The following is a 24105-nucleotide window of genomic DNA, read 5'->3' on the forward strand; positions in this document are numbered from 1 at the left end:
CACAAATAATTTAGTAGATTTAGGAAATGTAGCCTGGTCTTATTTCTGTTATTCCTGTATTAATGTGATAACTTGCTTTTGTCTCCTTATCCTCATGAGTAAAAGAAAGAATATGGTTCTAATCAAGTTTGCTATTTTGTTTGGAGCTGTAAATAATCATAGCTATTGTGACATATTTTTTTGTGTTATAAAGTTAAAAACAATAATCTCTGTAACTGGTGAAATATTTGTATCATGTCTGTACATGTTTTCTTAGGTAGATAAGAGAAACAAAATAGTGTAAAAAGCATAGGCCCTGGAGCTATTATAATATGTAGATTTGAATTCTGTCTTTGCCAGTTCCTGGCTCTTTGAACTATGGCAAGTTACTTAATCTCTTTTTGTTTTACTTTCCTCATCTATAAAATGGGGATAAAAAGTGGTGTGAGAATTAAATAACTCACATGTACAAAGTACTTAGAATCGATGCTATGCAACATTAAATAATATGAATATAATTGTGAAGTTGGAATTTGAATTCTTTACTTCAAACTGGAACATCAAGCCTAGTAGCTTCCTTTTTTAACTTGTTGTTACTTGTGTGTAGGAAAGCTATTGATTCCTGTCTATTTTACTAGCCATCTTAACAGAATATCTTAGTAATTCTAATAACTTTTCAGTTCGTTCTTTTCAGTTTTCTAGGAAAGTAATTACCTGTTTACAATGATAATTGTATCCCCTCTCTAAAATCTGTGCTCCTTATATACTTTTCTTGTCTTATTGCATTGTCTGGAGCTTCCATAAGATTAGATCATAATAGCATCAGACATGAGGGGTCACCTGCATGTTCACAAATATTTGCTGCCTTTCCCTAGCCACAGTTATACTTTTCCACTCCAATGATTTCGGACTTAGCCGTATGACTGTTCTGGCTAATGACATGTGAGACGTTATTTGAAAGATGTTCTAAAAGCCAGAATTTGATTCACCATGCTCTGTTTTCCCTTCCTCAAGCATTTATCAAGACTCTGGACAGAGACTACTGCATTAGTCTGGCTCCTGAAAAGAAATCAAGTATGGCAGAGTTGGAAAAGACCCATGACAGGCAGGTAGCATCAGTAAGAAGCAAACTTTTGCTGGAGTAAACCATTGAGATTTTGGAATCATTCGTTACTCTAGCATACCTCCTGTGATTTAATTTTTCTTTTTAGCAGTCTCAATTTTATTCTCTTTAATGCCTTTTAACGAAATTTTTTCTTGAATTTCTTCTTTCTCACCAGATTAAAACTATTCCCAAATAATAAAGCAAATGCAATGTCATTCTTATTGCTAGCCAGGAGGATCACATTTAGAACAGACACAAAATTGACATGATGAGAAAACTGAGTGTAATTTATTATAACATTAAATCCTCTGGGCAAGCAAGAAATAGTCTCTGTCCCAATCTTATATTTTTATTTAAATTAGATGAGCCAAGTTAGAGAATCAATGCAGGACAGTCAGTCACTCCTGCAGCCATTATTAGGCATCTTCATCGTTTTGTTTTGAAATGGATTTTTAAAAAATCAGGATTGTCTTCAGGAGGTATAACTGGGGGATTAAAGAAATCCTCATGTCCTTAGAATGTTCAGATTTCTCACAGTGAGAATATATGTGACTTCTATAATAAGAATTGTTTAATTTTTGCAAATGGCACCAAACAGAGTTGGGTGTGAGATGGGTGAAATGATGGGGGTTTAGGAATGAATTGATAATAACAACATGAAGGCTGGGAGGGCACGTAGGAAGAGGTAGCAGTTGTACAGGTGAGAGGTGGTGGGTTAAGGCAGTGTTAGTAGGGCCACAGGATGAGCCGGCTGGAATGGTTTCGCTATACACTTGTGAGTTCAAATCAGAGGTGACGGAATCTGGTGACGGACACGGGTCACTGTTGAGTTTAGAGAAGGGGTTGAAAGGACAGACAAGAATTTGAGATTATACTCACGTTTCGATTGAGGTCACTAGGTCAATCTTGTGGTGAATAACCAAATCACAATAAGGCAATTTTAGTTTAACATGACTGTGAGAAATGCCCAAGTGAAAGGGAATACGTTTTTTTCCATACCCGGTTTCTTGTTAGAACTTCCGTGGGATGTGTGACGTTAGAACTCGTTGCATCCGACAGCAGCATTGGAGAAAATGGAGTTTATTTTAGTGACGTATTTCGGAATATTTTCTGGAGTTGACTTTTCCCGTTGTCTAGCCTGTCCTAAAAAGATTAATTTTACACCTCTCTAGGTGAAACTGACAGCAGCAGAATACACGCCTCTGGGTATATTTTAATATTCCATCATTTCATTGACGTGGACAGTAGGGAGAAGATTGGAATTTATTGGTGACTGCTTTTGGCCTCTATGTTCTCTTCAGCCGTCCATGCAGAATCCATAGAATTTTGGCCGTAAAAGCATTTTCTTACTCAGAGCAGGAATCCGATCTTTCCTTTCGCAATATCCCAGATGTTTCCTTCTATCTTTAGGACTGTGGTAGCGCTTTCAAAAGGATCCAGACTAAGTCAGTTTTAGTTCATTTGAGTTTAACAGTAGAGTCCTGTATGGCATATATTTAAAAGGATAGTAAAGAAGTGTTTTCTCAGGCTTGGCTTGGTAATTAGAAGCTGGCCAATTACTGGCCTAAAACCTCACATTTTAACTACGTTTGGTTATGTAGAGAAGGCAGAGAATCAAAGATCTCTTCTTGGGTTAGTCGCGTGGACTCTTCGCGGCCAGATTCCTCTGTCTGTAAAATCGACACCTTCATTTGCCTTCTCCAGCTACATTACACGGTTGCTATTGAATGTAGTGTGAGTTTGTGTGTGAGACTTTCTAGAACTCCAAAGCACTATACGAATGCTGGTAATTCTTATCATTTCTCAATTGTCTCCTGATGCTTTCTCTCCTTTGTGGCCTGTTTTAGTATGTAGAGCAATTAATTCCTGACTTGGAGAAGCGCCATCTGGCTATAGAGAATATTAGGGAAAAAGAGAAATATATTTTCGCTCCTGGTTTGTGTAATAGTTACGTATCTAGTTAAAATCAGAGCTAAACGGGACAACTGTTCATGAATCTGTTCAAAGAGGAAGTGTTTTATTTCTTACGTGGTCGAGGCTATATCATGGAGATTTTATATTAACATTTAATTAATAAACAATTTAAATTTATATGATTTAATAATATAATTTTAATTAAGATATATATTGTACAAAATTATTTAGTGTTATAATACACTTAATATGTTGACATATTGATACATGATAGTAATTAATTAAATATAATATTAGGCCTCTAGAATCATTGTGTATAAAGGCCTCCAGACTTACAATTTACTCATTTTTAAAGTGTTCACTTTATCATCCATAATTCTTCTGCCAAGCGATAACCCTGTTATTATTTTGATATAGAAATGTACAGTCTTTGTCTTTTTCTAGACACATTATCATTATTCCATACATAAATTATGGATTTTTTTCCTTAAGTATGATTGGGATTATATTGTGTATACTATTTGTAATTAAAAAAAAATCTTCTGCAATTAATTATAGACATTTCCCAAATCACGAAGTATAGACAATATAATTGCAAGTAGTTTTCAGTATGGTTATGTGGTTATTTAATCAACTTCTTAATATTGAAAATTTGGGTTATTTCCAATTTGTATGTAAATTTGCACTATATATGTGTATATATATATATATATGTATATACGTGTGTGTGTGTGTATATATATACACACACACACACGTATATACATATATATATATATACACATATATAGTGCAAATTTACATACTATATACTATATATACTAACTATATATATATATATAGTTCAAGATGTATGTCCATACATTTCTGCTGAGCTTCTTTGCAATTCAAATCTTACTTAAAATGTTATCATATTAAACCAGCCCAAGTGTATCTGCTCTGATTGGCACTAAAATCTCACACAGACTTTCCTACTGTCTCTCCTCACTTTCCCTCTCCTATTCCACCTTGAACTCGGTGACTTTGGAGAAACCGTAAGTAATGCATCAGTATTCTCGTTTGTGAATCTTAGTTTGCATACATGAATATTTCCTCAGGACGCATGCATATATATGGTCAATTTGCCCAGCAGGCTGGACCATTCCCCACAGCAGTGTCTGAAGTGCTTATTCTCTGCCCTGTATTATCTCTAAACACTCTTGGCCGACTTGAATGGAAAAGGATGGGATATCCATCCTGTTTCAATTTTCATTTCTTTAACACAAGTGAGGCTTGAACTTTTTCGTCTGTATTGATAGTTTTTGTTTCTTCTTTTGTGAATTGCTTCTTAATATTATCTAAAATTTCAGATAATCTTATTATCTGAAAGCATTGTTTTTAATTTGAAAATTCTTTATATATTGAGATTTTAAATCTTTGTATTCCACTATTTTCTCATCCTGTCATTTCTTCATTTATTTTGTCTGTGGGTCTTTCCGAGCATGCCAGAATTCTGCATTTTTGTGTAATTCAGGTTTTTCCCTAGCATTTTCTGTTTTGCTCAGATGCTTAGCACATCCTTCCCCAACCCAAGATTACACAAATATTTACCTATATTTCTTTGCTTTAAAAAAATAATTGTCTCTATTTTACATGTAACTAATTTAAGCCATCTGGATTTAACTTTGCTTTAAAATGTAATAGAAACATCTTTTTCCCCCTCAAATAATTGAGGCGCTTTTTTTCCTAGGATGATTTATTGAATAATCTCTGTATAAAATTTTTATAGTTGTATTACTCCCTCCTAACTTCAGTTTGCTCAGAAATCTCCTTCCAGATGGAGAACTTCTGGATCATCCAGTCTGTCATGATTCTTCTGATCGCTCCCTCTTTGTTTGCTTATTTTTTTCTACATCACACTTTTCATTGCTTGACATTACACTTGCTATCTTGTGTGCTTGTCTGTCTGCTGTCTGTGTTGCTCATGAGAATGTAGGTTCCATGAGAGCAGGGACTTCTGTGTTTGTTCAATTCATTTCGGTTGTGACTGGATGTTCTTTTAGTATAGACTGATAAACCAAATGATATCAAGTAACTTACTTTGTTATTTCAGATGCTCTTAAGAAAACAAAAGCAGCAACTCCTGTAAAAGCAAGTTTAACCTGTTTGTATTTTTTGTCTTTTCAAACTCCTTCAAATGTAGTGTTATCCTACAGGGGCCTGATCTTAATTAGTTTTAATTTTATTTTCCATGGATGCTCTCTGTCCTTAGAAACAATTTGACAGTTAACAGCACTTTTTTTTTCTTTCTGCCAGTTCTCAGACACATAAAATCATGATAGAGGGGAAGAAGGAAATCGGTCTGATAGTTTCTGCAATGGTAACAGGTTGCCAAGCGGAAATTTAAGTCTATCCTGAGTTTCCATAGGCTTCCTTGGAGGGGGAGGCTAACCTGTAAGGAGTTTGCACTTGGAATCCCAATTTACTGCCGTATGCAAGGCTAATTGGCTCTATATTACTACGGCACCACGTGACCACAGATGACTGCCACTTAGGAAAGGGTGGGGCACACAGTGCTGCAAAGAATTGTATGCAATTTATTAGGGGTAGGGTGTAAGTGCCAACTGCATGGGCCTTTTCCATTGTCTTCTAGATTAGTTGAGGATTGAATCTGTAATTATGTTACTAATGAATGGATTTAGTTTGGGGCAAATTTAGTTTTGCTCAGGGACCTGGAGACCTTAAGGCACTGTACCTGTATACATCCATCATGCATATGCATCAACAGAGTCAAGGAATCAGAGACCAAGTTTTCTGGTGGAAAGCCATTGAGCTTTGGGTTCAGGAGCAGTAAAGTTCTTTTTTCTTTTTTTTTTTAATTTAAACTTAAAAAAAAAGTTTATTTTGAGAGACAGAAAGAGAGAGCACGCAAGGAGAGGAGGGGCAGAGAGAGGGGGAGAGAGATCATCACAAGCAGGCTCTGTGCTGTCAGCGTGGAGCCCGACACGGGGCCCCATCCCCATCCCATCTCAGGAACCATGAGATCATGGCTTGAGCCGAAATCGAGAATCGAACGCTTAACCTTCTGAGCCACGCGGGTGCCCTGCAATAAAGTTCCTTTCTGTGTGTGAGGTCTGGGAGGCTTTCAGCATTTCCTGCTCCATGGATGCCAATACACATCTCTAGTGGGGACATTGCAGGCGAACTCCTACAAAGTTGTGCAGGAAGCCAGGATATAATGAGGAGTGTACAAGATACACAGACCAGTTCCCAAGATGGTGTGGCCCATGGCAGAGTGCCCAGAGCTGAAGTATATTCCCGCACCTCACCACTTTGAAGGCGTCTCCCCGAGGAGCAGGAAGGCACTGAGAAGCTAGTTTTCTTTCTGCCTCCTCCTCCTGTGTTCACGTCACTTTTCTCCTTCCAGGAAGGGTTCATACTGGAGACACACAGTATAGACGGAGCGCTGTTTGCATCACTCCAACTAGGGGGATAAATGGAGAGCCTCCAGAGCTGGACAATATCTTTATTCTGCTGTGGCTCACAGGCCACTAGGGACGTGTCTGGTTGCCATTGGAAGTAATCTAAAAAGAGGGGAAAAAGTACTTTTGCATAGAGCCAGTGCTTAATCTAGATCGCTGATGGAGACACAGTATTTACTTAGCTTCCTTAGCTCATGGGACATGAGCGTGTGACTTTTGATTAGGGGAGTTAAATTCTTAAGGTACGTTAGCAAAAATAGTTCCCTTAATGGTACAATTGAATCAAGCAAATATTCTTTTTAGTACTTTAGAAAGTGCTTAATAAAATATTCTTTTAGCACTTTAGAAAGTGCTAAATAAATATTTTGCTGGACACTTCGATGAGTTTTAACACATGCATCAATTCTTGTCAACTACCATCACGAAGAGGATACAGAACAATTCCAACACTCCCTCAGTATTCCGTCAGGATGACCCTTTGTAGATTCCTCCCCATGCTCGCTTTAATCTCTAGATGTGGCAAAGAGTTCTGAACTATGACACCAGAAACGTTATTTATAAAAGAAAAAATTAATGAACTGGACTTCATCCAAGTTTAAAAGTTTGCTCCTTGAAGAATCCAGGGAACAATGAAAAGACAAACCACAGAATGGGAGGAGACATTTGCAAGTCACCTATGAAAGGACTCAAGGTTCAAGGCGCTTTGAGAGAGAAAACTGAATGAAGCATGATGTTTTCCTACAAGAAGCCGTAGTGGAATGGAGATAAGAGATCAATATGTAATAAACTACATAGGAGGAAGGATGTGACTGATACTCAAATAATGGTAACCAACAAGGCAGCAGCACTGGAGAGGGGGAGGGGGCTCTGTGCCAGCCTGTGGAATTAAGGATGGCTCCCTGGAGGCATGCAAAATGATGGGAAAGGGTGTTGAGGAGGAGGAGATCACGTGAGGAAAGCCATAGAAGTGAGAAAACGCAAGGCGGAAACAGGAAAAAGCAAGCAGTCTACACCGGTCAGCTCCTGGTGTCACATCCGCATCACTGGTGGCGGGATGAGATCAAACATTAACCCTTCTAATACACGTGTGAACCCACACTTCGATAGTCATACTTTCTAAGGCCATCAGGGCAAAGAGCAGAATGGATCCTCTGGCTCTGCCGGAACATAGAAAACCATTAAGGGTCATTTAAAACCAACTGAAATGTCACGGTGGTCTATTAGAAGTGTAAATGTTAACTGTTCTGTGATAAGCACAATAAACAAAACAATGAAACCAATTAGAAGGTTCTTTTGAGACCTTTCAGGCTTTGATTAGTTGTAAAGGCGGGGGGGGGGGGGGGGGGGGGGGAGACCAAATTGTTTGATTTTGTTCATCTGCAGGTGGAGTCAATAACCTGAATACTTTTGAAAGGTCCTAAATGTTTTGGGTCACTTAGACACCTGCCATCGCTCATTTGTTGTTGGATAATCAGAAGCAGCCCCGGTCTTCTCCAGTCCTTTTCCCTGTGTGCCATCCTGCTTGGATATAAATGAAACATCAGCATCTTTTCTACGGGGCAAACTTCCTGAAAGAATTGATTCTTTTCCTATTGGTCAACAATTGAAAGTAGCATAATTGACACATAAGTTATATTAAAAGATGGAAGAGTGTCAGAGTATAAACTTATGCCACTTTAATGTCCCAGCTACATGTCAGGATTAAAGGCTGCTTTTTGATGTTTTGTGTCTGCTTTAATAAAAATAAGGTTGTCTGCGTGAGAAAGCTCTGATGCATGCCAGTTACATTTATTTCCCTGCAGATATATTAGTTAGATATGAAAGATTTTTTTGAAACTTTGCACTCACATTTCTTTGGTGTATAATTTCTGTGTGTCTTAACATGTGCATAGATTCTTGTAACCCCTACTCCAAACAGGATACGGGATGATCCAACATCTTTAAGGTAGTTCCTCATTCTGATAAGCCCTCCCCACCCTCGGTTTGGCAAATAGTATCCATAAAGGAAAAATCAGTAAGTTGGATTTCATCAAAATTAAGAACGTTTTCTTAATTTCAAACATTGATTCAAACGTTTTCTTTGAAGAACACAGTTAAGAGATTGAAAAGACAAGCTGCAGATTGGGAGAAAACATTTGCACATCACCTACCTACCGAGATCTTGTATCCAAAATAAATTGGCTCTGATGGGTGAGCGTCCAACTCTTGATTTCAGCTCAGCTCATGATCTCACAGTGGGTGACTCCAAGCCTCTCGTGGGCTCTGCGCTGTCAGCACGGAGCCTGCTTGGGACTGTCTCCTTCCCTCTCTCTCTAAAATAAGTAAATAAATACACATTTAAAACACAAAACAAAATAAAGAACTCTTGAAATGCAACAGGAAGTAAACCAACAAGCCAATTAAAAAGGAACAAAAGATTTGAACACAAGCATCACCATGAAGATAAGGAGTAGGAACAGAAGCGAATGAAAAGGTCATTAGTCACTGGAAACATATAAGTTAAAACCGGTACATGCCTATTAGAACTGCTAAAATCGAAAATACTGATGATACCAAGCAATGATGGATGTGGAGCCACTGGAACTCTCGTACGTTGCTGGTAGGAATGCAAAATGGCACAGCTTCTCTGGAAGACAGTCTGAGAGTTTCTTCAAAAAGTACATACACATCCTATATGACTCAGCAATTCCACTTCTAGGAATTTATGTTCCAGAAATGAAAGCTTAGACCTGTACATGAATGTTCGTAGCAGCATCCTTTATAATCACCAAAATCTGGAAACAACTCAAATGTCTGTCAAAGGGTGGATGGAAAACCAACTGGTGGCCCTTGTATACAGTGGAATACAAGAAATGACATGGCTGAATCTCAAAATAATCATGCTGAGGGAAAGAAGTTATATTCCTTTTAGGACTAAGGAGCAATCTCTTCCTTTAAGGAATATCTCTCTTCTCATCCTGCTTATGAAATATCCTGTTTTCCCTCCCTCTCTCTGGCGTCGAATTGCTTTCCTCTTTTTCCACCCAAGGTTCTTGTGATCTGACAATCTCATTTGTGCATGTTTCCGATATCTTTTGCATTATAAAACCCACCCCCAACTTAATGGGACAACTCAACCACCATTTTACAATTCTTGTGGATTCTCTACATTCGAAATTGTCTTCACCCTGAGACCCAGTCTTCGTGACCTAGGATTTGATCTTTGCGCCAAGGCCGTTTCTTATCTTGGGGATGCTGGCTTGCTGTCACACTGCCTCCTCATTTGTTAGCAGTTACATTTCCTCCAAATGATCATCAAAACCAGAGTAATTAATTCTTTAGTTTACTTCTTTTACTCTCTGAATTCATTTTGGGGTATTAAGAGACAGATGACGCCTTCCACGTTCTTCCTAAAATTCCCCTCGCCTCGATGGTTGAGTTCATTACATCTTCACTTGCCTTCAGTGATAACGTCCATGGGGCCCATGGGGCTTCTGTCTATCCCTAAAATGCCATGCATTTTAGATTCTGTTAAAGCACAACCCACTTGTAGGTACCATTTGCTGTTTCGGTGATTGCCATATACCAAACTACCCTAAACTGGGAGTCGCGAAGCCTTAATCATTTTATTATGCTCTTGTGTTCTGTGGATCAGGAATTTGAACAGGGTGTGGTGAGGATGGCTTGCTTCTGTTCCATGTTACCTTATCAGGAACGTGGGGTACCATTCAAACAATAGGAGGTAGGGGTCATCTGAAGGCTTCTTCACTTGCAGTTCTGGGCCTTGGGCTGGGATGATTTAAGAGCAGTGTCATCTGACCTTCAACCAGACCATCTGTATGGAGCTAGAGCTTGTCCCAGCATGGCAACTGGGAACATAGAGTGAATGAGCATGCCAAAAGAAGCAGGCAGATACGGCGTAAGCCTAATGACCCAGCCTTGGGTAGTGTTGTCTGCCTCCTGCCATTTGAGCCACCCCACTCCCTCCAGCCATCAAAACGTCTCTTTTGAAGCATTCACAAGTCCTTCCAGACTCATGGGGAGGGGGCATAGGTCTAACGTCTCATTAGAAGAGGTGTCAAAGAATTAGGAGTCCTGTCTGAAAACTCCCACAGCACCCAAGACTGCACCCATCCCCCACATCTTCCTCTTTCCTCCCAGATCGGCATCTCTGGCCTTGACTCTCTCCTGAATGGTAGATGCCCAATTCCCATGTCCAGCAAATATTTCACTCGAATTTACCAGCATCAAAAAATAAATAGAAATGGATCCACCCAGCATCATATTTCACAGCATTTGCCCTAAGAGAAGTACATAAATTTCCTCAACACAAGACGATTTAAAATACCAAAAAGCCACAAGGAAGCAAGATGCCAACAATATAAGAAACTGTGGAGTCAGCTATCTAGTATAACCACTGGATGAGATGGAATCCAGGAAGAAAGACAAATGTGAAGATTATGTGGCAATGCCTTTGAAATATCACATCGTGAAAAAGAAAGCATCTTGAGATGTATGCCTTCCACTGCAAGTAAAAGCAAAAAGACATACGACAAAACATTGGAAGACAAAATTGAGGATAATTGTGTTGGGAGAGGTGACATAATGCACGATTTATCACTCTTCCTCACTTCGCCTCCCAATTTTCTTTTCTTTTTTTTGCCCTTACTTTAATAACCTAAAAATGTGTTTTACAAACCCAAAACAAAGCAAGCTGTCCCCAAGTGAACTTGTCATTTCACACCTTCTGCTAATCCCTTATTTCTTTTCGTTCTTCTCCTGACTGTCACATGAAGCCACTATCATGCGCTTAGTGGCCCAGGCTAGATACTTCACAGTCATCACTCTGTCTTTAAAAAAAAAATTTTTATAACAATCATCACATACGATTAACCTTTGCATACCCTGAATTCTACTTCTCCAATACCTTTGCACTGGATAATTGCTGAATAGTTAATGCGATAGATGTAAAATTACTTTTAGAATTGTATAGAACTATACCAATGTACAGTCCCTCCTTCTTTGCTTACTCTCTAAGCTTGAGCGGTTTTCTCGATCTTTCTGGACATCAGTTTCCTCATCTTTAGTGTAAGGATAGCATACTTGCAGTAGGTATAATTCTGTGAAAGTTAAGTTACGCTACATGTGTAATGGCTGATACAGTGCCTGGAATATAGTAGGCACTTAATAAATGGTATTTATATGGAACATAAGAATCTTTGTAACCATTTATATTCGCACCGTCTCCTAGCACCTCAGTGGGAAAACCGAATGCACGGAACCACACAGACATTTAAAAGCAGGGCTATTCATTGAAATAGCCGTATGTAAATATTACCACTCACTCTCCGGTACAATCACACACCAACCGACCAACCAACCAACTTCAGGTGGCTGCAAGACAGGTTTGCCGTCGGAAATAAGATGCAGAGAAAAATCAATGGCTTTTGGTCAATATTAATCTGCCATCAAGAAAGGCCCATATCTTTCCCTCTTTATGGTAATTGCCCCAGTGATCTGCTTAAAGTCCTTTAAGTACTTAGGGGGGACTGCTGATAGCATCTTATCAGGGCTCAGAGCGGCAGTGTCATGGAGCACCCAGGAGCTGGGGCTGGTGTTCCTGAACGTGCCTTTAAGCCTGACAAAGGGTCCTCCGCCGTCACAGACACCAGCCTGTGTTTGCCGATGGGTTTGCCAGTGGGTCTGACTTCCCTGCCTCCTCTCAGAGACGAAGGTGGCTGTTCACCGACACAACGGAGACTCCGCTCGTGCAAGCCAGTGATGCTAGGACTCTTCACTGTATGTGCTCTGGAAGGTCTTTGACCTTAAACGAATGACTCTGCTGGGAGCCGGCTCAAGCCCTCTCCTCCTTGGAAGTCTACTAAGGTGCACATTTAGAGCTTATTGGCTTTGAGGGCTGTTGTCCAGACACCCTGTTCACTTCGTAGTAAAAGCCCGCTGTTCCTCCAGAAATCTTACCTCTTTCAGTGACTTGCGTTGTTCTCCAAATTAACATCAGGCTGGGGAATTTAGGATCCACTGCAGTGAGTTAGTGTCCTTGGAGAAGCCAGGAAGAGCGTGGGGGCGTGGCCTGCGAGATGCTCCGCCCCTCCCTCTCTGCTCCTCCCTTTCTCTGCAGGGACCCTCCCACCTCAATGCCAGCGTAGCGCTTGGAACCTATGGAGGCAGGGACCCTTTCTGAGCTCGGTGCTTCTAGTGACAAAAAAGCACGCTTACTTTTGAAGCCGAGAACCTGTACGAGGCGTTGGTAAATGAACGGTGATGCCTCACACACATACACACGTAGTCGTGCAAGAATTTAATGTCCAATGGGCTTGTTCATTTTCAAAATTGGCCTTTAGACTTTTTAGGAGCCAAGTAATTCAGAAATTTACAGGGTATCTCACTTTTTATATCCTTGTATTCTATTTCACTTAGTCTACCACATTTTTTTTTAATATTTTACCCAAACCTTTCCAAGTGACACATGCTGTTTGAAATCATAATGACAGACATTACTTTGATGTTACTTTTTATTCTTAACTGAGCCATCATTCCCAGCTGCTTCTGCTTCAATTGAACAAGGCACTTAAAAAAAGGAAGATACTATTTAAATTAAATTTTCATTGCTCTGTAACATATCAAAAGATTGTACCATTTCTGATTTACAGTTAGGATTGGAATTAACTTCAAAAGACAAGAAATGGAAAAGTGGAGGCATTTTCTTTCATGGTTATTACTGAAAAGGGAGAAGTGATACGATGATAACAAAAAGGTTTCTCCTCTTGAACAAAAGAGGAAATCTCCATTTCTCTTGTACCTATGTGTTTCTACCCGTTTATAAGGTTTGTCTACCTCTTAACCCTTTGGACGGGTATCTATGATGCAGACCACTCTTCTTCTTCTTTTTCTTTTTCTTTCTTTTTATTTTTGAGAGAGAGTCAGAGTGCGAGCGGGGGAGGGGCAGACAGAGACAGAGACACAGAATCTGAAGCAGGCTGCAAGCTGTCAGCCCAGAGCCCCTTGCGGGGCTCGATGCGGGGCTCGATGCGGGGCTCCACATGAGGCTTGAACTCACGGATCACGAGATCACGACCTGAACCGAAGTCAGACGCCCAACCGACTGAGCCACCCAGGTGCCCCAATGATGCGGACCACTCTTCTAATGCAATCTGTGTTGCACCCAGGATGGAACTATGGAACAAAGGAAATAAGAGCTCGGGACACATCAAAGGATTGAAAATGTCCAGCCTGTTGCTTTCAGGCAAGCACAGTATTAATAGAACCGTTAGGAGATGTGACATGTATCCAAGTTTATCTGTCCCATTCATACCTGGCTAGTGACAAAGCCAACCTGGAACCAGGTCTTCTCATCCATCTTACCTCAGTGTTCTTCTGGCTACCGCACAAGGACTCGATTTTGCGATATCAGTGCAAGAGGCTCTTGGGAGAGTTGTTGATCTGGTGGCCCCAAATTCTGAGAGCCTCTGGATTCCCTGTGTACCTGATACGGACGGTCGCATCCACAGATCCTTCCCCCCTGTAATTGGCCCCCAGCACCTGAATCGTGTGCCCTACCAGCAAGCTTCCTTAGCCTCGTTACCACAAGGCACCTCTTGGTTGCTACGGTCTCACGCTTGGTGCTCCCAGTCTCCAATCACACCCTTTACTCCTCCTCTCTTCCTCTTCTGTGTACCTGCTTCCTTCCTCTTTTGCTCCTTCTCAGCCTTGCCTCATTTCGATTCTTCTCTCTTGATGAGGCTCTGCCTTAAAATCCTCACCATCAGCCACATACGTAACGCCTTCAGTAAAAGCCAGCACCTCCATCTTTTGTCCTCTTGGACACTGGTTTTATTCCCTGACAACCCTTCCCCCTGACTTTGTCATTCGCTGCCCTGAGAGCGCACATCCTCATAACTTCCAAGGGCCCTTCGTTAAAAAATATTGAAAAAAAAATTGAAAACAAATTTAAGTTTAGTGTTTAATATTTTAAATATTAAAATATTTTTAAAAATACTTTAAAAATATCGAAACTCATATTTTATGACTGCTTTGGTAGAAAGATGACTATAATCATCCTCCCTAAAATGTTCATTGTTTTCCCTCTAAACAAAAAAAAAAATTAAAACATTTTCGGAGCCCCCTGGAAGTATTAGAGGCAGTAGCTTCTGTATCTACTCAGTCTGATGGATATGATGAACCTGGGGTCAAGTCACAGCGAGGTACAGATTTGATTCTGTTCAGAAGTAACTTTAAATGGACTTTGAGAGCATCCAGGTGGTCATCTGATGTTTATCTCCTAGGACTCCCTATTGATACCCACGATTTCCCCATTCCCTCATCGTGTATGTGTGTGTGTTCACAGTGCAGAACTCCCCCACCTTCTTCCATTTCTTTTTACAAACAAAAGTAAACCCCCTCGAAAGGTCAATCATCCCCTTGTCTGATTCTTGTAAATCTTCGTACTCATCCTCTTATCTTCCCCATCCCTCCCACCTTCCCCAAGGACGAGATGTCTGTTCATTGTTTCTTAGTCAGGCCCGGCTTTTAGCCTATGCCTCACTTGTAACCCATCCTACATCCTTCTGAAGGTAGCCCCTTGCAAGGATCTCTTTTCTCTTTATCGGTTACCATTGACTCCGCCCCTTCTGCTCTCCGACCATCACAGATCCTTCTTGCTGACCAGTGTCCCTGGCCCCTACTTGCTCACATTTCTTGTCTATCCATCTCTCTTATATTCATATTTAAGCTTCTGGGTGTTTTTTTTTTTTTTACAGTTATGTTTGTTTATTTCTGAGAGGGATGGGTGGACAGAGAGAGAGACAGGGGCAGAGAATCCCATGCAGGCTCCACACTCTCAGCACAGAGCCTGATGTGGGACTCAATCTCATGAACTGTGAGATCATGATCTGAGCCGAAACCAAGAGTCGGATGCTTAACCAACTGAGCCACCCAGGTGTCCCTTAAACTTTTGGTTTATTCCATTGGTTTCCATGTCTTCCTCACCACTTCTTTTCTTGGAAGTAAATTTATTATTTTTTGTTAATTTTTAATGTATGTTTATTTTTAAGAGACAGAGTGTGAGTGGGGAAGGGGCAGAGAGAGAGAGAGGGAGAAACAGAAGCCAAAGCAGGCTCCAGGCACTGAGCTGTCAGCACAGAGCCCGACGCGGGGCTCGAACTCACAAACTTTGAGATCATAGCCTGAGCCGAAGCCGGACGCTTAACCGACTGAACCACCCCGGTGCCCCGAAAGGAAATTTATTGATTCCCCAAAATTATAACACAGGCTTACTCTACAAATCAGGAAATACTGGAAGTGTAATGAAGGAAATACAGACTGCCTATCATACCACACTTACGTTCTCTCTTGAACTGTCTCCACTTGGCTTTATCACTTACCACTCTGTCCATAGTTTATTTTCAAATTTTTAAAATGTTTATTTATTTTTGAGAGACAGAGAGAGACAGAGCATGAGTGGCGGGGGGGGGGGGGTGGCGGGGAGCAGAGAGAGAGGGAGACACAGAATCTGAGACAGACTCCAGGCTCTGAGCTGTCGGCACAGAGCCCGATGCCGGCCTCCATCTCACAAGCCGTGAGATCATGAACTGAGCTGAAGTTGGACGCTTAACCAACTGAGCCACCCAGGAGCCCCTCATAGTTTATTTTCAAAGTCAATACTCGCTCTTTGTTTTCAAACAGTAGAGACTGAAATTTTTTGCAAGTCCATGTGCTTTGGTTTCCACTGTGTTTATTGCTAAGAAACGTGGACTGGGAAGACAAGAAGGACTTAAATCGCTACAATCTCATTTTTGCTCATGGATTTCATTGGATCTCTTAGCTGGTGTTGCCTCCTCCCCCTCTTTCTCCTGGATCCTTCCAGGATTTCCTATCTTCATGTTTGCTGGTTTCAGAAGTCGTCAAGACCACGGGCTTCAGTTCCCACCACCAACTGATGGGTCCCAATTCCTATTCTCGAGAAAGAGGATCTGATTGATTCCACTCCGACCTTTCTTGGTTCTTTATTTGGAGGACGGAGGCATCGAGGAGGGGATGTCCGGGTCATGGTGCCAGCCACAGCATTTCTTCTTACCTTTTGATTCCCTCCTACCTCATCGTTGGGCTTGCCTCAGATTCAATCTTTGGGATCCTCCTATTTCCTCTTTATTTTCTTTTCCTACCAATTTCTTTCCATCTGACTTCTCATTCCACTTTTTTTAGTTTTCCAAGTAGCTTCTTAGATATTGAGGAGGAACTGTCATTCTCAAGTAACCCCAACTTGAAACTCAGGAGTCATTGTAATATTTCCCTTTACTTCTCCTTCATGATACTCTTTTTTTTTTTTTTTTGTAATTGGTATCTTTGGCCTTTCTCTCTTGCACATATGCACACATACATGTACATGTGTGATTGAATGACAGAATCTGGAGAAAGAAACCAGCAATAAATACTTTTATTTCCTGTACGTGGCAAGTGAGTGTATCAAATTCTTCATGGCTTAATAGGAATATTTAGTTTGGAGCTAGAAAAACTTGATTTTAGTTCTCAATCTCCTATCAACCAATTGGGTAACCCTGGGAAAGTGATGCATTCTCTGGATCTCAGTTTTATTATTTCTGAAATGAGCCCAATAGTATCTTATATTTGCCTGAAGGAAAGAGGTTATGCAATGTAATCTGTTGAAAACCCATCAAACATCATCTGATGCAACGAGGATGATGAGTGGGTGAATATTTTTAATTTACCAAGACTATTTATTAACAGCTAGGTTATCACTTGAAAATATATCATCTCCTCATAATGTCACCTATAGGACTAATTCTAATTCTGGTATAGATACATGTGGATACATGAATACGTAGGGATAAATACAGGTGGATATATGGATACTTAAATATACACACACATATATTTTATACAATGATTTGTGTGTGGGGTGCATGCTAACTTTTGGGTCACCTTATATATTTTTTAAGTTGCTAAAATCTGTTCAACGTAAATGTAAGAAGGAATAATTAATGCTGAGTTTACAGTGGTTTGGAAAATGTTTACAAAATGTTGGGTCGATTATAACACACTTTGGCTTCTTGGTTATAAATATCAGATTGTTCCTAAAAACAGATTTTCTGTAATTTGGAATTCACTTAAGGAAACATTTAACAGGTACCTACAGTGTGCAAAGAACTTAGAAAGTTTCTCACGGAAAGACCACATGCAAATGTGAAATAGGACTAAATGTAAATGGGGGGAGGGGAAGACCTGAGAGTTCAAGGATTGGAGAAAAGTCATCCTTCTGGAAGTATCACTAAAGACAAAGACATTACGTGGTATTTGGTGGTTTCTGCTTTTAAATTTTGATTTGTATTTATTGTGAAGAATGTATACCTGAAACATACTGTCAAAAGTACTTTCTAAACTGGTCATATTACTTTATACCCCCCATTACTATGTATAGAATTGTTTATTTTCGCACGCTCTCCCAACATTAACAGCTACCCAGTTTTCATCATTTCGGAGGCTCGTCTCCCTTGTCGTTTTTTACCACTGGAATGTTGGTCTTTTATTTACTGATTTGTGACTGTTCTGCATCTTGAGCCTGCTATTGTGAATGAGAAATTCTTTCCTTTATATTTTCTAACTGGTATCGATAACCTACATGGACGCTGACGGCTTTGGGGGCTTTTGTTTGTTTGTTTGTTTGTTTGTTTGTTTTTAAGCCCTTTGTTTGGAGCTGTTTTAGGTTTACACAAAAATTGGAGGGCAGGACAGAGGTTTCCCATGTTCCCCCTCCCCCTCCCCCCAGCCTCCCCCATTATCCACATCACCTGAGAGAACGGTGTATATATATTATGCATATAATAAAAAATAACATATATAAATAATATAAATATATAAAAAATATAAATAGTAAAAAATAATATAAAATAATATATAATATATAAAAATAATATATAATATATAAAAATAATATATAGTATATAAAAATAATATATAGTATATAAAAATAATATATAGTATATAAAATAATATATAGTATATAAAAATAATATATAATATATAAAAATAATATATAATATATAAAAATAAATATAATATAATATAATATAATATAATATATATATATATATTTTTTTTTACCAAAGATGAACCTTTATTTATACATCATAATCACTCAGAGTCTATAGTTTGCCTTAGGGTCCACTTTTGGAGTCGTACAGTCATGGGTTTGGACAAACACGTAATGACGTGTATTCGCCATTATATCGCACAGAGTAATTCTACTGTCCTAAAAATCCTCTTTGCATTGCCTTTCTGTCTGCCTCACCCCCTTCCTGGCAACCACTGATCTTTTTATTGTCTCCACAGTTCTGTCTTATGACACATGTTTTTAATTACTCACCTTACTAAGCATTTTCATTTTGTCTAAGAGTTTTCAAGTTGATTTTGGGCAGAGAAACATACATCTCTAAAGAATAATTTTATCTTTGTGTCAAAATTTATGTGTCTCTTATTTATTTTCTTGTCCTATTTAGTCTGAAACTCTCGGAAAAATATTAAGTGGCAGTCAATTCAATGAGATTTCCTCCAATATTTCACTATTTAGTATGTTAAAAAATTTTTCTTCTATTCGTATATAAAATCAAAAATAGATATTAATTTTAACCAAGTATCTTTGTGGCATCTATTCATGGTAGAACATGTGAAAAAAAAACAAGATACAAAAGAATATATAAAACGGTGATCTATGTGGGGTTTTTTTGGATAATTTTTCCATTTTCATTTTTAACATAATTAATAACTATCATTGTGTTAAAAATGAAAGATATCACATGTGTTCTTGGGTTATTAAATATTCTTTAAATGATGCTTTTATGCTATTACATGATACTGCCTTTTGTATTTGTTGTAACTTATTTAATTAATTGTCCATTAATGGAATATTTAGTCTCTTTTTTTCTAATATAAATTAAGCTGCAATGAACATCCATATACATGAAGATTTATGTACATTACTGATTCTTTCCTTTGGACAAGTTCTCAGAATGATTTCACCAGGAAAGAGTATAAATCTCAAAAGCCTGACTAGATGTTTGCCAAATTCCCTTCCAGAAATGCTATCGATTTCAATTCTTACAGGCAATATATGAAGATACTTAGTTTTCTTCATCTTTGCTAATGTAAGAGTATATGAAATTTACTCCTTTCACCCATTAGATTTTTTTGGGAATATAATGGGTGAAAATAGTTTCTTATCACTGTTTTCTTTGGTCATTTTTTAGTGAAGTTAATATCTCCTTTATATATTCTCATTGACTACTTAAGCTTCCTTTTGTAAATTGTGTATTCATATTCTTTGTTTTTTCATTTTCTTTTATTACTGATAAGTCCCCTCCCCCAACACATCCTAGTGAAAACTTATATTACTCTAATTTTATTCTCATTCTTTTATATTTGTGTCTCTTAAATTTTACTCTTTATTTGAGGGGTTAGAATTTTGACAGGTGAATATAGGGAAGAAAGAAGTAATAAAAAGCACAAATAAAGGCAACATGTGGGAATATGTAAGATGTTTGGGGAAATGAAAATAGGCTAAATTGTGTACATAGTAACAGCTGATCTCGAAGAAGGAGATGTAAATGGAAAGAGATTCACAGCCATCTAGCACAAAGGAAGATATTTCTAGATTTTCTAGTGAGCTTCTGACCTGTATATCTAACTGCATATCTGTTATATCCACATGAATATCCCACATCATCCTTATATTAACACTCATCCTTGTATTTAGACTTCCTCTTACACTCATATCAACATGAGCAAAACTGAAAACCTGTCATCATCTCCCCAAGCCTACTTGTGTATTTCCTATGTCAGTGACAGAGCTCTCCAAGGACTGCTTAAGCCAAGAGCCCCAGTGTTGTGTCCTTGGCTCTTGAGTGCCCAGCCCACATTACTGCATAAGAAGAACCTGTCCTTGTCACCTCCTCAGTAGCTCCAGAACTGTCCAGTTCTCTCCATGGTACCACTGTCACGGTGGAGGACCATTTATTACCTGAAGGCAGGTTACTTGCTTCTCTCTCACCCAAATTAAAGCAACTGTTTCCTACTGGGTCTCCCGGATTTCAGACTTGCTCCTTTCCAAGTTATTCTTCTTCGGGCAGCTGTGATGGATTTCTAAAATGGAAACCTGGTCGCCTTTTTTTTTTTTTTTTTTTTAACCCTCTAGTTGTTACCAATTTCCCTTGGGATAAAATCCCTTAAATCTTTTCTGGTCATCCGATCTGAGATAGCCTTCCAATGACTTTCAAGCCCATCTTTGCAGTTAATTGTCTTTGTAGTACTGACTCATTTTTACGTGGAATTGTGGATTTGGTAGCTTTCCAAAAATTTTTTTATTCGAAGCATAGTTAGTGTACAGTGTTACATTAGTTTCCTGTGTACAATGTAACGATTCAAGTTTGCTTTTAAAAAATACTGGTTTGGGGCTCTCTTTATTAAAGTGTAACATTCATGAGAGCCAGGACTAACTATCTCTTTCGTGACTAGTCCAGCATGTAGAAATGTGGTTGGCACATAATAGATGCTCATAAATATTTGCCAAACGCTTTGAATATCCTGCTACTTACAGGTACTATGATTTATTGATATTTCTGCTTTCTCAACTCCAAGATCTCCACTCTTTTTTAACTTAGCTACTATCGATCTTTTTCCTGATTCCCTTCTCATCAGTCAGTGGCTTCCCATAACACCCAGTATATTCCCTTGTCACAGCATTGATCACCCTGTGTGATAAATGTCTCTCTTCCTTGTTCCTGTGGTAGACAGTAAGCTACCGTAGAAGACTTATGTCTTCTTTATCACTGTATCCCAGGACTTGGCAATGTGTCGGGCTTATCGTGGAAGCTCAATACATACTTACTGAGCGAGTGAATAATCATATATAATAGTTATGTTATCATTATTCATCATTTACATAGTATTTACAACGTCGCAGAAATGAGCATTATGAGTAACTGAAACAAAAGTGGTTAACTTTCCCAGAATTTTTTAAAAGAAAGTATAAAAATGAAAAAAGTTATAAGTAAATTTCTACTGTAGGTGGTTACAATAATATCAAGGGATAGACTTCAGTTATCTAGAAAGTTCCTTGATAATATTGGATAGCTAAGTTATTACATAATAAGTCATGCGATTACTTTCTTTTGTAATGAACATTATATTTGCTCATTTTCTGTTGTACCCTTTAAAACAAGGACTAGACAAGGGTTTCTGTGGGGGAAAATGCTATTTCCAAGAAGTCCTTGCCTATTGGAAAGGTACTTTCCTCCTGCCAACATTCTGTTGAAACCCGTTTTATGCATTTTCGAGACGTAGTTATTTCTGTGATTTAGTTGTAACATTTTTCTAGGTCAGGATCTCTACCTAGTTGGTGAAATTTGATCTTTGGCTAATGAGCTGAATTCCATTTGCATTCTTTAGCTTTTTTAAAAAAAAAAACTCCTGCTCTGTATTGGTCAATCAAACCTGTCTTTGGGAGGCAGGCAAGCATGAGTAGAATGTCCCCTTAACTGTTTGGGGTGACTTTCATGGAGGTGTGGAATTGCGTACATCGATCCGTCTGCAAAATAATAAAATCAGTGGCAATGGGGATAAATGCCATCCAACAACATGGCAGTAACACCATCCCGTAAAACTATAACCACTGATTTCTTTGGTTTTTTTAAGGTACGAAAAATATCCCCAAACATCCATAATTGCTGCTTCCGTATAACCTTCGCCCTCTTGGAGACGTCTTTCATCGCCCACCGGCAAAGGTTGAAAATCTAGTTTTATTGTTCAGAACAATTAGTGTGCCTTCTCTTTTAACAAAGAAGGATGCCTCCCCCCAAGAGATACTTATTTATTGACAGTTTACTTATCAGGAAACAAAAAACGTGAGTTGCTTGTGATTCTCCATTCGACCTGAGAAGAAATATCGGGGGAGAAGACAGATAAACAGATTGATAACATCTTTTAAAATAATAATTGCAGTCATCAAAGTTAACATATTTTGACAGGTTAGTATATTAAAAGCCATTAAAAAAACAGCTGTTTAGCTGTAGGGAATTTCACTCTCAGGCTGAATCCAAAGATACATGTCCGTATTTATTTAGTAATCAATCATAGAAAGAAAAGACCTCGAATTTTAGTTGGAAGTTTTTATTTTTATCCTTTTCCTTACTCCCGGTCTTTAAACCTGCTCTGAGGAGAGCTATGCATGCCAGGCTAGTGCTCATCAAAAGCCAGCAATCACAGCTAAATCAGCATGCAAAATGCCACTCAACCTTGGGCCTTTATTAAAATTTGCTGGGACTCAATTTGAGATAGCGATCATTCTTATTAAAAAGCAAAATGTAAGATAGTTTTTTTATATAAATCTCTGGATGGAATGGAATTGTTAATCAGCATAGGCTGATGTGATTTCTCTGTTGCAAATCCTGCCGAGGGCTCAGAAGTGGCACATTACCATAATTCGTAGGCTAGAGCTGGCAGCTTGAAAAAGACCCGCAAGAATCTTTAAAATGCTTTAGCAAAGCTGCAAGTCACAGCAAAACAACACAGTGAGAGCTGCTGCCCGGAGCTGATGCCATTCTGTAACCAAGTTCTGGCCTCTTCCCCATCACCTGCTCTCTCTCGACGCTTCCCTTGTTTACGGTGCTGGGCGTTGTTTATAAACAATGCCTCAACGTCGCTTTTGGGCTCCGCCCGTACCCAGTACCCGTCCACTGGCCGTGGTCTGGGGTGGCCGTGAGGCCTCCCTGAAAGGGCCTGCCGTTTTCTCTTAGTGCAGAAAGTGCAGTTAATCAATTAACCACATGCACGTAACGCATTGTCTCCCCCGCCGTATCCTTTCTCCCTGTTTGACGTCACCCTCTGTGATCTTTGTGCTGTAAGAAACAGAGCAGCTTCCAAAAGACACAGAGCGCCGGTTGGATGCACCGTGGCCTGTTGATCGAACGCCTGTTTTTCATCTCCAGCAAACATCGTTTGATCGGGGGGCCCAACCCTTTCGCTGAGGGAAGCCAGAAACTTGTATCGTTTTGTCCCCACTTGCGGGAGGGGTAGAGCTTCTCCGTCAGGGACACACTCGGGCGTACCCACCAGGAGGTGTTGGCATAACACATTTGGTGCCACCAAAACGATTGAGTAGGCCGTGGAAGAATGTGCCGACCAAGGCCGTCCCCTCGGTGGACGTGAACTAATGGCAGCCTGACCTCCCTGTAGGAATGTACGAGAATTTCGGATGTGTTCTCTGTACCTACAACCGACGTGCATATCCTTCTCCCGAAAAGTCCAAGTAGCTGAGTCATTTGCAAGCCAGGTTGCTACCAAATAACTGTGTCTGCAGAGGAGGCTGGGGCCCTCAGGGTTCTGGGGCCTGGAGGTGTCAGGAATATCTTCTCCCCGTCTTTTTTGGGTCGTAGCTCTGCATTCGGTGTTTCATTGGAACGCCCAACCATGACAAAGGTGAAAGGCTCAAACTTTTACTCAGGAATCAGTGACAGGGGTCAGCGATGCAGTCCAGCTTATTTGTCTTCCGCGAGAGGCCAACGGAGAGCACTTCCAGACGGGCGACGCTCTGGTAAGGACTCCGGGTGGCCTCTAACTAGAGTCCCAGTGCTTTTTAGG

Source organism: Panthera leo, chromosome B4 (assembly GCF_018350215.1).
Source record: "Panthera leo isolate Ple1 chromosome B4, P.leo_Ple1_pat1.1, whole genome shotgun sequence".
Lineage (NCBI taxonomy): Eukaryota > Metazoa > Chordata > Mammalia > Carnivora > Felidae > Panthera > Panthera leo.